The 13,578-nt window shown below is 40.7% G+C and overlaps 1 protein-coding gene across 1 annotated transcript in view; it reads left to right on the plus strand.

The window, feature by feature from the left end:
• The window catches only part of LOC124711554 (lachesin-like), a 140,878-nt gene that overhangs the window by 68,793 nt on the left and 58,507 nt on the right, over window positions 1-13,578 (plus strand). The window lies entirely within an intron of this gene.

Raw genomic sequence — 13,578 nt, forward strand, 5'->3', positions numbered from 1 at the left:
AAGAAGATTACACAATATAGCAAAGACACAGAACATGCCTCATGAATTTCATTTGTACCTGAAGAATTACAAGAGGATCCTCCAAACTGTTGTAAGGAAAGCTAAAACAATGGCAAATGACAAATAGATTGAAAATTCAAAAAACAAATCTAAAGCTATATGGGAAGTTATAAAAAATCAAACAACAAGTGAAACTAAACAATATAAAAATATAAACTTATGTTATGGTTATAATAGAGGGAAACATTCCACGTAGGAAATATATATCTAAAAACAAAGATGATGTGACTTACCAAATGAAAGTGCTGGCAGGTCGACAGACACACAAACAAACACAAACATACACACAAAATTCAAGCTTTCGCAACAAACTGTTGCCTCATCAGGAAAGAGGGAAGGAGAGGGAAAGACGAAAGGATGTGGGTTTTAAGGGAGAGGGTAAGGAGTCATTCCAATCCCGGGAGCGGAAAGACTTACCTTAGGGTGAAACAAGGACGGGTATACACTCGCACACACACACATATCCATCCACACATATACAGACACAAGCAGACATATTGGTCTTTAAATATGTCTGCTTGTGTCTGTATATGTGTGGATGGATATGTGTGTGTGTGCGAGTGTATACCCGTCCTTGTTTCACCCTAAGGTAAGTCTTTCCGCTCCCAGGATTGGAATGACTCCTTACCCTCTCCCTTAAAACCCACATCCTTTCGTCTTTCCCTCTCCTTCCCTCTTTCCTGATGAGGCAACAGTTTGTTGCGAAAGCTTGAATTTTGTGTGTATGTTTGTGTTTGTTTGTGTGTCTGTCGACCTGCCAGCACTTTCATTTGGTAAGTCACATCATCTTTGTTTTTAGATATATATTTCCTACGTGGAATGTTTCCCTCTATTATAACCATATCATTAATTTGAACCCAACAATTACGTTTGTTATTGTCGCTGTTGCATCTCGAAATCTTTCCTGTCGTCTTATTTTCTCTTTATTTTCTCGTTCTGCGTTTACCAGTAGTCTCACTTTCTATTCACCTTCCCTTTTTACCGTAATACAAATTTATCCCGCCTATATATACTCTATAATACGTAACCCACTTCCAAACCATAACCAAAAAATTTTTATTTTGCGCTTTCAACAATACCGCTAACCGTTTCTAGTTCAATAACAGCTGCCTTCACGTATTAAACAACCATTTCGGTCTTTAAATATGTCTGCTTGTGTCTGTATATGCGTGGATGGATATGTGTGTGTGTGTGTGCGAGTGTATACCCGTCCTTGTTTCACCCTAAGGTAAGTCTTTCCGCTCCCGGGATTGGAATGACTCCTTACCCTCTCCCTTAAAACCCACATCCTTTCGTCTTTCCCTCTCCTTCCCTCTTTCCTGATGAGGCAACAGTTTGTTGCGAAAGCTTGAATTTTGTGTGTATGTTTGTGTTTGTTTGTGTGTCTGTCGACCTGCCAGCACTTTCATTTGGTAAGTCACATCATCTTTGTTTTTAGATATATAAACTTATGTTATGACGGACAAATGATTTCTTGCCCAATAAAAATTGCAGGGACCTTCAACAAATATTTTGCAAACGTAAGTGAACAGTTGTTGAGTGGACTGGAAGAACACAACAAAATATCACCTCCATCATCCAATAGCATGAGAAATGTGTCTACATCATTGTTCCTTTCACTCACAAATACTTAAGAAATTTTATGAGTTATAAAAACCTTGAAAACAAGGTACTCATGTGTAATTGATGGAATACCATATGGCTGTCTTGCCTTAGCTGAACCCTTGAAACACTTGTAGGATTTGAAGGACAGTTTTTGATTCCAGTCCCCCTCCACCATGAACCATGGACCCTGTCATAAATGGGGTGGCTTGCATGATTCAGTGATACAGACAGCCATAAAATGCAGGTGCAGCAGTCTGGATGACTGACTAATTTGGCATTCTAACATCAACCAAATTGGTCTCTTGGGTAAAATATTCTGGAGGTAAAATAGTCTCCCTTTCGGATCTCCAGGTGGAAACTACTCAGGAGGATGTCACTTTATAGATAAATAATGATGGCGTCCTCTTGGGTAACATAGTCTGGAGGTAAAATAGTCCCCTATTCAGATCTCCAGGCGGGGACTACTCAGGAGGTTGTCATCATCAGGAAAAACAAAACTGGCATCCTACGGATCATACCATGGAATGTTAGACTCCTTAATTAGGCAGGTAAGTTAGAAAATTTAAAAAGAAAAATGGATAGGTTGAAGTTAGATATAGGGGGAATTAGTGAAGCTTGGTGGCGGGAGGAAGAGGACTCCTGGTCAGGTGAGTACAGAGGTATAAATACAAAGTCAAATAGGAGTAATGCAGGAGTGGGTTTAATGATAATAAGAAGATAGGAAAGCGGATAAGCTACTATGAATAGCATAGTAGCATTGTAACCACATCAGACACAAAGCCCATGCATACCACAGTAGTACAAGCTTACATGACAGCAAGCTCTGCAAATGATGAAGGAGGAAAAATAGTAGATGAATATGCATTGGGGGAAAGGAATGAAAGAGGGAGCAGCCTGGTAAAAATTTCACAGAGCATAATTTAGTCATTGCTAACACTTGGTTTAAGAATCATAAAAGGAGGTTGTATATGTGGAAGAGACCTGGAGGCCCCGAAAAGTTTCAGAGTGATTATATAATGGTTATGTGGAGATTTAAGAACCAGTCTTTTAAACTGTGAGACTTTTCCAAGGGCAGATGTGAATTCTGACCACAATTTATTGGTTATGAACTGTAGAGTAAAACGTGAGACTTTTCCAAGGGCAGATGTGAATTCTGACCACAATTTATTGGTTATGAACTGTAGAGTAAAACTGAAGAAATTGAAATCTAGGAAATTAAGGAGATGGGGCATGGATAAGTTGAAAGAACCAGAGGTTGTTGGGGGTGTCAGAGGGAGGATTAGGTACCAGTTGACTATAACAGGGGAAAGGAGTACAGTAGAAGGAGAATGGGTAGCTTTAAGAGATGTAGTGAAAGCAGCAGAGGATCAAATAGGTAAAAGGACAAGGCCTAATAGAAATTCTTGGATGCCTAATAGAAATTCTTAGATAACACAGGTGATATTGGATTTAAATGATGGAAGGAGAAAATTTAAAAAATGCAGCAAGTGAAACAGGTAAAGAGGAATACAAATGTTTAAAAAATGAGACTGACAGAAATTGTTGTAGGGTGTGTATTAATTATGTATAATAATTATGGGTTATTTATGGTTGTTCAAAGCAGAAAGACTTATTATAGGTTAAGTGAACATTTTAGAGACTTTGACACGTTAAGCCACAATATTTGGAAGCAGCAGCAGTTGAAGAGGGAAAGCCAGCATGTACATTGACATTGGTCATGTTTCTACATAACATGAGAAGGCTGATGACCAGCACAGTTTGCACAGCAGCATTCAGTACATTGACAGGTCAATAACCGAGCAGACGGGCAATGCTTTTAAGGAGAACAGTGACCAGTGCAGTTCACATATCAGCGGTCAATACTCCAGGAACTGTCAGCATACTGAACTCACATGCATGATGTATCTGTCGATGTGGAACAGGATGAAAGTGAAAGGAGAATGCCGAACCACACAAGCATTGGGGCAAAACAATGGAAAGCCAGAATGTGTGTTGACATTCATCATGTTTTGGCCCAATGTGAGAAGCATAGATCAATAAACAAAGAGTCAGTCACCACCCTAAAAACTTCATGACATTAACAAAAACACCAAATAAACACCTCCGACAAATGGGTGTGTGTGTGTGTGTGGGGGGGGGGGGGGTCCTCTGAAGAGGTCCTTCAAGGGGAGAATGAAGACACATTGAAAAGTCGCATGGATGGATGGACCCATGGTTAGTCAGAGTGAATGTCATACTTCTTTACAATGACTTAGCTGCTATGCTGCACGACAGGAGAAGATGTTGGTACAACACCAATAGGTCAATGCAGAAGATGCCATCCCAGATGTTACCAGAAAGAAGTTCATGTAGTACTTATCCAGGTGGCTGGTGAGGACGAAGGGACTGCAGCCTCACCTGTGAACTTAGAGGCTGAAGAACTCAGCCATAAGACACTGGACCTGAGGATCACTGATTCAATTCAGGGACAGAGCACTCCACCTTATGCCATAGCTGCTTGTTATAATGCAACGAATGAATTCACAAGGAGAAGACCATGCTGCTGCTGCAGTGAGTCACGGGCACTGTAGGGAATGGAAGAATAAACTGCTGGCACGCTGCTGAAACACAAGTGTCGCAGCATCAGCTGTCACCTGACTCTGCATGGTACGACTCCACCACTCCGCACTGCAAGGAATTGAGCAAGTTAAAACACAATGTATTAGTTTGTTTGTTTAAATGGTCTTATGTCTCAATAAATGACTGTTGGTGGAACCACCAATGTTTCACTCACACCTCACCAACTGAGCCAAGGAAAGAGCCCACTCCACCAACCATAAAGTCGCTTCCTTCCTGCCACACTTGACAAAATAATGTCCTTTCCTTGACAAAATAATGTCCTTTGCTCCCCTCTGTCACTGAAGCTCAATATCTGCCGTCACTAAACCTTGACCTGCTACAGTGTAAAATTGCGAAGCTGGAATGGATAGAGGGCAAATGTAATGATTTAGAAGCATATTTCATTACGGGAAAGATAGATACCACCTACAGGAAATTTAAGAGGTCCTTGGGGAAAAGAGAAGCAGCTGAATGAATATCAAGAGCTCAGATGGTAAATCAGTCCTAAACAAAGAAGGGAAAGATGTGGAAGGAGTATATAGAGGGTCTGTACAAGGGAGATGAACTTTAAAGCAATATTATAGAAATAGAAGTGGACATAGATGAAGATGAAATGGGAGATATGATACTGCAAGAAGAATTTGACAAAGTTCCAAGTTGAAACAAGGATCTGGGAGTAGACTACATTCCATCAGAACTACTGATGGCTGCAGGAGAGCCATCCATGACAAAACTCTTCTGTCTGGTGTGCAAGATGTATGAAGCAGGCAAAATACCCTCAGACTTCAAGAAGATTTTAGTAATTCCAGTTTGCAAGAAAGCAGTTGCTTACAGGTGTGAAAATTACTGAACTATCAGTTTAATAAGTCATGGTTGCAAAATACTAACATGAATTCTTTACTGAAGAATGAAAAAACTGGTAGAAGCTGACCTCAGGGAAGATCAGCTGTGATTCCAGAGAAAAGCAGGAATACAGGAGGCAATACTGACCCTACAAATGATCTTAGAAGATAGGTCATGGAAAAGCAGACCTACATTATAGCATTTATAGACTTTTGACACTTCTAAGTGGAATCCTCTCTTTGAAATTCTGTAAGTAGCAGGGGTAAAATAAAGGTTGCAAAAGGTTATTTACAACTTACACAGAAACCAGATGGCATTTATAAGAGTCAAGGGGCATGAAAGGGTGGTCATGGTTGAAAAGGGAGTGAGACAGGATTTTAGTAGCCTGTCCCTGATGTTATTCCATATTAAAATGAACAAGCAGTAAAGGAAACCAAAGAAAAATTTGGAGTATGAATTAAAGTCCAGGGAGAAGAAATAAAAACATTGATGTTTGTCAATGACATTGTAATTCTATCAGAGACAGCAAAGAACTTGGAGGAGCAGTTTAACAGATGGATGGTGTCTTGAAAGGAGGATATAAGATGAACATCAAGAAAAGAAAACAAGGATGGTGGAATGTAGCCAAATTAAATCAGGTGATGCTAAGGGAATCAGAGTAGAAAACAGACACATAAAGTAGTAGATGAGTTTTGCTATTTTGGCAGAAAAATAACTGATCATGGCTGAAGTAGACAGGATATAAAATGCAGACTGGAAATGGCAAGAAAAGCACTTCTGAAGAAGAGGAATTTGTTGGCATCGAATATAGATTTAAGTTTTAGGAAGTATTTTATAAAGATATTTGTCTGGAGGATGGCCATCTATGGAAGTCAAACATGTACATAAACAATTTAGATAAAAAGAGAAGCTTTCAAAATTTAGTGCTACAGAAGAATGCTGAAGATTAGATGGGTCGATCAAACAACTAAAGAGAAAATACTGAATAGAAGTGGGGAGATAAGAGATTTGTAACACAGCTTGACCAGAAGAAGGGACTGGTTGATATGACATGTCCTGAGACATCAAGAGATCATCAGTTTAGTATTTGAGGGAAGTGTAGGGGGTAAAAATCATAGAGGGAGACCAAGAGATGAATACAGCAAGCAGATTCAGAAAGCTGTAGGTTGCAATAGTTATTCAGAGATGGAGAGGCTTGCACAGGATAGAGTAGCATGGCGAGCTGCACCAAACCATTCTTTGGATAGAAGACCACAACAGCAACAGTGACAACAGTTCCAACTGCCATCATAGTTACTGCACTGACTTCACTTGTACGCCAGGAATAAAATCAGTCTTCGAAATTTTTGGGTCTATGGTGTACGATGACCAGACAAAGTCTCACCTGTTTTCAGTAGCACTGCAGCAGTGGCTCAAAATAGCAGCTTTAATTCATTCTCCTGCCAACTGCAAGTGATGAAATTTCCTAGCACACAAAACATAGCACCAATCATAATTTGTCATCAGCTGTTCAGGCTTACAGGCTGAAGGTCACAAACAAACATACGGCATATCACTGGTGTAGGCAATTTCCTAAAAGTTGTCAAAATGTACATACTGAAGGGGGCTGTGGGTGACTGCCCCTCTTCAATGATGACCATTTGGAGCTAGTGTGACAATACATGGAAAACCATTGTTTCATGATTATGGATCTCAGGATCCATTTTCTGCAGATATCGTGCCCCTTTTTGCATTAAATTGTCACTAAGCACCTGCAGTTCAAGAAAGTATGTGTCAGGTGTAAGGCAAAAAACCCAACATCTGAAACACAAAATGAATTGGTTTGCATCAGCATTAACATTTCTGCAGCAGTAGTACAATGATGACTGCGACAAATTCCTCAGCAGGATTGTCATATCCGTTGAGATGTGATTTGGGCACTTGACACTAGATAACTCACAGCAGTTGATCCACTGGTGCCACAGTGGACCTCAGGCCAAGATGAAGTTCAGACTGTTTCTGAGTAGAAAGTGATGTGTGCAGTGTTCTGGAATGGAAAAGGAATTCTACTCATTAACTTCCTGGCCAGAGGATAAACATTGAAAACTGACCATTGCTGTGAAACTCTGCAGAAATTGCAATGGGCCATTCAAAATATGAGGGATGGAGTGCTGAGTGCAGATGTTGTGCTGATTCATGACAATGCTTGTCCACATATGGCATGGTGCACAATAGCTGTTCTGGAGGACTTCATCAGGGAGCTGTTTGATCACCGTCTGAAGAATCCTAATCTTGAACTAAATGATTTCTAACTTATCTTGTACCTCAAGACATTCCTGTCCTTTGATCAGCATTTTCACAATGATGAAGAGTTAAAGATATTGGTCACATGCTGGACAACATAGCAATACAAAGGCTGATCCCATGGTATGACTAAGTATCTCAATTCTGTTGGATACAATGTCAAAAATAGCTCAAACATTGCTATATCTGCTGCCAATACAGTTTTTCATATAACTATGTTTTCTTTTCTTTTTATAACAAGGAAACTTAATTTCTGAATTACCCTTGTATAGACATCTCGTGGAAATTGGGTTTTCTGCCGGATATCAGCGTCTTCCAAACACGATATTTCGACATCATTACTTGACGTCTTCATCAGGTGTTCCCTGAGACTGGCTGCTTGCTGGACCGGGTCGCATATTTATGCCTGCCCAGTGCCTGGTGTTCTGTTTGCTGTTCCCTCGTCGGTCCGCGCCCACGATTCGCGCTATCCTGCCGCTCTAGGTGTTCCCTATTCCGTCCACGCCCACTCTGGCTGTCTCCAACTACGGTCATGGCCTCCTGGTGTTGCCTTCTCGGTCCGCGCCCGTGAGTGGCGCTCCCCTGCCACTCTGGACGTTCCCTATTCTGTCCGCACCCGCTCTGGCCGCCTCCATCTGCGGTGGTAGCCTCCTGGTTTTCCCTTTTCGGTCTGCGCCAGCGAGTGGCGCTCCCCTGCTGCTCTGGATGTTACCTATTCCATCCGCGCCTGCTCTGGCTGCCTCCGACTGCCGCTGAGGCTTCCTCGTGACCCCTTCTTGGTTCGTGCCCGCAGTGTGCGGCTGTCTGAGGCTTGTTGTTGGTGTTGCAAACATATTTTCTCTGGTATTGCTTCAGCAGTTCAAATGCCGGGTTCCATGCCGTGCTTAGCTGGTATCCTGCTTCCCGGTTAATCAGGTTTTGTGCCATCTTTATCTCTATAGATTCAGTGATGACACTATCCCAGAACCTGGGGGTCTGGACCATGACCTTGGTGTTCTCATAATCCATGGAATGTTCCAACTCTAGGCAGTTTTCAGCTATTGCTGATTTTGTGGCCTGCCTTAGCCTGGTATGTCGCTGGTGTTCCTTACATCTGATTTCCAGCGTTCTAGTTGTTTGGCCAATGTAGGACACACCGCATTCACAAGGAATGTTGTAAATGCCAGGCTTCCTTAATCCCAGGTCATCTTTGACTGTTCCAAGTAAAGCCCTGATTTTGCTAGGTGGGCAGAAGACACTCTTGATGTTATGTTTCATTAGTATTCTGCTGATCTTGGCAGAAACAGGACCGGCATACGGTAAAAATGCCAGCTTCTTGATTTCTTCTTCTTGCTCGTTCTCCGGTGTATCCTGACGTCTGGCGGGATGTAGAGCTCTGCGGATGTCCCTGGATGAGGATCCATTGCTAGCAAACACTTTTTGAAGATGTTCAAGTTCCCCCGCCAGGCTGTCAGAGTCAGACAGTGTCTTGGCTCGGTGTACGAGTGTTCTATGCACCCCGGTCTTTGTGCTGGGTGGTGGCAGCTGTCAGCCTGTAGGTATAAGGCTGTGTGTGTTGGCTTTCGGTACACACTGTGGCTGAAGGTGCCGTCCGCCTTCTTCTTCACCAGGACATCCAGAAACGGAAGCTGACCGTCCTTTTCTATCTCCATGGTGAATTTAATATTTGGATGCTTTGAGTTCAGGTGGTCCAGAAAGTCTTTCAGTTTTTCGCGACAGTGGGGCCAAATGACAAATGTGTCATCAACGTATCTCAGGAAGCATGTTGGCTGGTAAGTGGCAGTTGTAAGAGCTTCGTCCTCGAACTTCTCCATGAACAGGTTGGCCACTACTGGTGGCAAGAGGCTACCCATTGCCACCCCTTCAGTCTGTTCATAGAATTGACCTCCACATAGGAAGTAAGTCGATGTTAGAATATGCTTAAACAGATCCAGCACAGCTCCATTAAACTTCTCACTGATTAAGTCAAGCGTGTCCTTAAGGGGCACTCTGGTGAACAGGGACACCACGTCAAAACTGACCATTAAGTCTGCATCTGAGAAACGTAGGTTTTTAAGACGTTCCACAAAGTCCCGTGAGTTGCGGATGTGGGGTGCACACTTCCCCACATATGGTGCCAACATTTTCTTGAGATATGTTGCAGCTGGGTAGGTGGCTGCCCCAATATTGCTCACAATGGGTATTGTCTGCCTGTAGATATCTCTATGTGGTAACTGCTTCACTTCTGTCCTTAGTGACATGGTAGTTAGTGTACATGGTGCCTGGAGCAAAGCTTTGACTTCTTAGATTTTTATTCTGTGATCTTTGCTATGTGTGGGCACTTTGCTTTGTCATGAGAATCCTTTTTTCTAAGTGTTTTTGTAACATTTTTGTATGTGCTTTTGTATTCTATCACAAATCATTCATGGCCATTAAGGCCTTCGTCAGCAGTAGACACACACACACACACACACACACACACACACACACACACACACACACACACACACACACACATCTGCAGTCTCAGAGAACTGTGTGGTTTCAGTTCTCTGAGACTGCAGGTGTGTGTGCAAGTTGCATTTGCATGAGTGTGTGTATGTGTGTCTACTGCTGACAAAGGTCTTAATGACCGAAAGCTATAATTGTGTGAATCTTTTTGTTGTACCTATGGCGACTCAGCATCTCCACTATTTGGTGAGTAGCAACTTTCCTTCTCTGGTATTGTTACATTCCATCCTGGATTTTCCATTGTTTGATATGGTAGTATGAAGTGTTTATATTGTGGACATAGAGGAATGTTTGATGCGAGTAGTCGCCTTTGACCAGTCACATGGGAAAAATACGACAGAAGCCATAGGCAATATGGCAATTACAACATGATGTTTTTGGAGTTTTGGCAAACAGGCTAAGCTACAGATCAGTCTTTACCACAACCAGGTTTATTTAGTTTCACATTCGTTGGCTTCATCAACCCACAACCAAACTGTTGCCTTCCAACCTAAACTGTAGCTTGGGTTAAGTTGCAGATCAATCTTTCACCACCACCATTCTTTTTTTTCTCCTCTCCTTACATCATTGGCTTCACCAAGTAATAACAACACTGTGAATACATGCACCAAATGGTGATGCAACAACAACCATTAACATTATGTCACTGGCCAAAGCTGGTGACTCATATCGAACATTCCTCTTGTCCCTATATTTTTTTCAGCTATTTTCTGAATTTTACGTTAAAACAGTATATGCTTGCCTGGTTTCAAAACTATTCAAAATGTACCTGAAAATTTTTAGACCACTTATTGTTCCAGACTTTGAAAATGAAGCTCTGTGAGTGCTACTTAAAACATCCATTGTCGTGGAAAGTGTTATCTATGAACAGTCATTAATTTTTATTTAGCAAGCTTAATGTTTTTTTATACTAATATTTTTTAGAATATTCCTTATTCCTTACAGTGTTGGGAGCTATCTTTCAAAGATTGCCTCTGCTTCTTAAACACACTGTATAGAGCCAAATATATACAAATGACACTTTTCTGTATTTCTGCATCCACCATCAATACGCCTGGTGTTGTTTCAAGAATTTGGACATTTTAATACATGGTCAGTAAACTAATTGATTGCAAGTCCAGTGGAGAAACCCTTCTGGAATCCAAATTGTGACTAACTCAGGCTCTGATATTTTCAGACATGCTCAACCAATCTTCAGTACACGTATCTTTTCCAGAAATTTAATATGTTAATTTGCTAACTGAATGTCACACTGCAGTTTATGGGCTTGAAGATCTTGTGTATCTTACCATTGTTATCAATGTTTAGCAGTTTTTATATGGCAGTATAGTCTCAGAGTAATATGAGTTATGACAATTAACTTTTCTAGGTCATCCGGACATTTAAGGTGGTTCTGACTCCACGAATTTTTTGCTGGATACTCCCCAATCATCCAATGGTAACTGGTTAAAAAAGTGTTCTGAGAGTGCCATCCTTGCATAGCTGCAGTAGTTAGGCAATCACCACATAAAACAAGTTTTTCGCTCTGGGTCCATTGTGCATGTTAGACGCTTACACTGTCTGGGTCCCACACAACTCAGCTGACCGTAGCTTTATGCCTAGCTCTTAAAAGGTTGACCTGGGCACAGCAGATGTGGAGTTGAAACAGTGCCACATATCATGATTAATTAGGGACCATTGCTGCACTGTAAGGGCAGTGCTGCCAGCTACACACCAGTCCACAGTTAACACTTGACAATGGCTGGAAAGTGCTTAACTAAAACTTTGTGGAGTTTGAATCACATGATGCAGCTGGAAGTCTGAGGAGATAATGATCTTATTATTTTGTTAAAGAGAAAATTGCTTTGATGGACAGATCAGTGTACTTCATCTTAAATGTTTGCAGTGACTGAGTTCCATCCCTTATTTGCAGTTATTAAAAATATGCGAAATACCAATTTACTACTCCAACAACCTCTTCAGTGCACTCAGAATGTTTTCCTGCCACAAATTCCTTTGGCTATGCGAAAGGAATCTGGTGAAGAGGATGGATTTTCCAACAATTTATATTTATGATCTCTACATTTTATCTTTATCAAAGCTTCTTTCATTGTCCTGATGTAAACAGGCTAAGCTTCTACCCAGGTACTTTTTTATTCAGTTGAGCCAGAAGGCATGCATAGTATTCACTAAATACTGTTTTATCTTTAGTAAGCTAACAATGAAAAGAATTCCATTTTCATTCCTGAAACACAGGCCATAAACTTCTGCAGCAGACAAAAATTAAATTCAGACTCTGTGTTTCATGGCTACTAACCTCAGTCATTTTGTTTGATCGCTGTTTCAGTTCTGACACCTCATCCAAAATAATTAATCTGTGCAAAAAACCTATTGATTACAGTACCAGGTCAGACAGTGACATATATATTAATCGTTGTAACACCACATTAAGCCAAAAAGATGTATATCATGCAGGAACAAAACTTTACAACAGATTACTAAGACATATAAAATCTCTTCCTGAACTACAAAGCTTTAAAAAGTCTGTGACAGCCTACCTTCTGCAAAACTGCTACTATTCAATCTCACAGTATCTTATGCAAGAAAAAATTTAATTAGTATTTTTAATTGTAGAAATAAGTTATAAATATACAGTATTTTAAAAAATTGTAATTCTTAACTGTATAGATCCTATTTGTTATAAAAATTTAAATAATGTATGTTTGACATTTGAAAAACCAATAGCTAAAAAGGTTTCTGTACAATATCCTGTGTACAATATATGAACTGAAAAAGAGATTTATAAGGACACATAAATAAATAAAAGAATAATTTTTCATATGGGCCAAATATTAAATTAATTTTTTGTGTTAATTGCCATGTTAACTTTTATACTCCTGTTTTCAAAAAATGACCAGTGTTATCACAGTTCCACAATTACTATAGCTCTAAATGAAATTGGTATAAAATGCAAAATGGCAAAGCAGGAGTGGCTAGAGGGCAAATTCAGTGCTATAGAAGAATGTGTAACTAAGAGAAAGGATATATGCCACTTACACAAAGATTAAAGTGACATTTGAAGAAGAGAGAAGCAACTGGATGAAAGCAAGGGCTCAGAAAGTAAAGTAAATGAAGATAAGACAGAAGAGATGATACTGTGAGAAGAATTCGACAGAGCACTGAAAGATCGAAGTCGAAAAATGTGCCTAGAGTAGATGACATTCCCTCAGAATTACTGAGATCCTTGGGAGAGCCAGCCTCAATGAAACTATTCCAGCTGATGAGCAATATATATGAGGCAGTGGAAACCATCAGACTTAAAAATGAATGTAATATTTCCATTTCCAAATGAAGAGAGCACTGGCAGATTTAAATATAAGGGGCATTCAAAAAGAAATGAGCCGGAGGCAGGAACCCATACCTGTATGTTAGAAGTATTGACAGTGGCTGTTGAGGCACTTGTCCCACTGTGACACAAGGCAGTGAATGACTGTCTCACAAAATTCCCGGGGCTGCAATGTTAACCAGTTCCGCATGTACAGCAGGACGTCGTTGTTCACATGAGTGCAGGAAAGGTTATGCTGCCGTTCTTCTTTGACCCTCTTCTGATTCACTTCCTGCAGCACGGGACAACTGTGAACGCCCAGCATTACCCGCAAACCTTGACCACCCTTCGCCAAGCGATCAAATCAAAATGACCAGGCAAATCTCACCCAAGAT

Source organism: Schistocerca piceifrons, chromosome 8 (assembly GCF_021461385.2).
Source record: "Schistocerca piceifrons isolate TAMUIC-IGC-003096 chromosome 8, iqSchPice1.1, whole genome shotgun sequence".
Lineage (NCBI taxonomy): Eukaryota > Metazoa > Arthropoda > Insecta > Orthoptera > Acrididae > Schistocerca > Schistocerca piceifrons.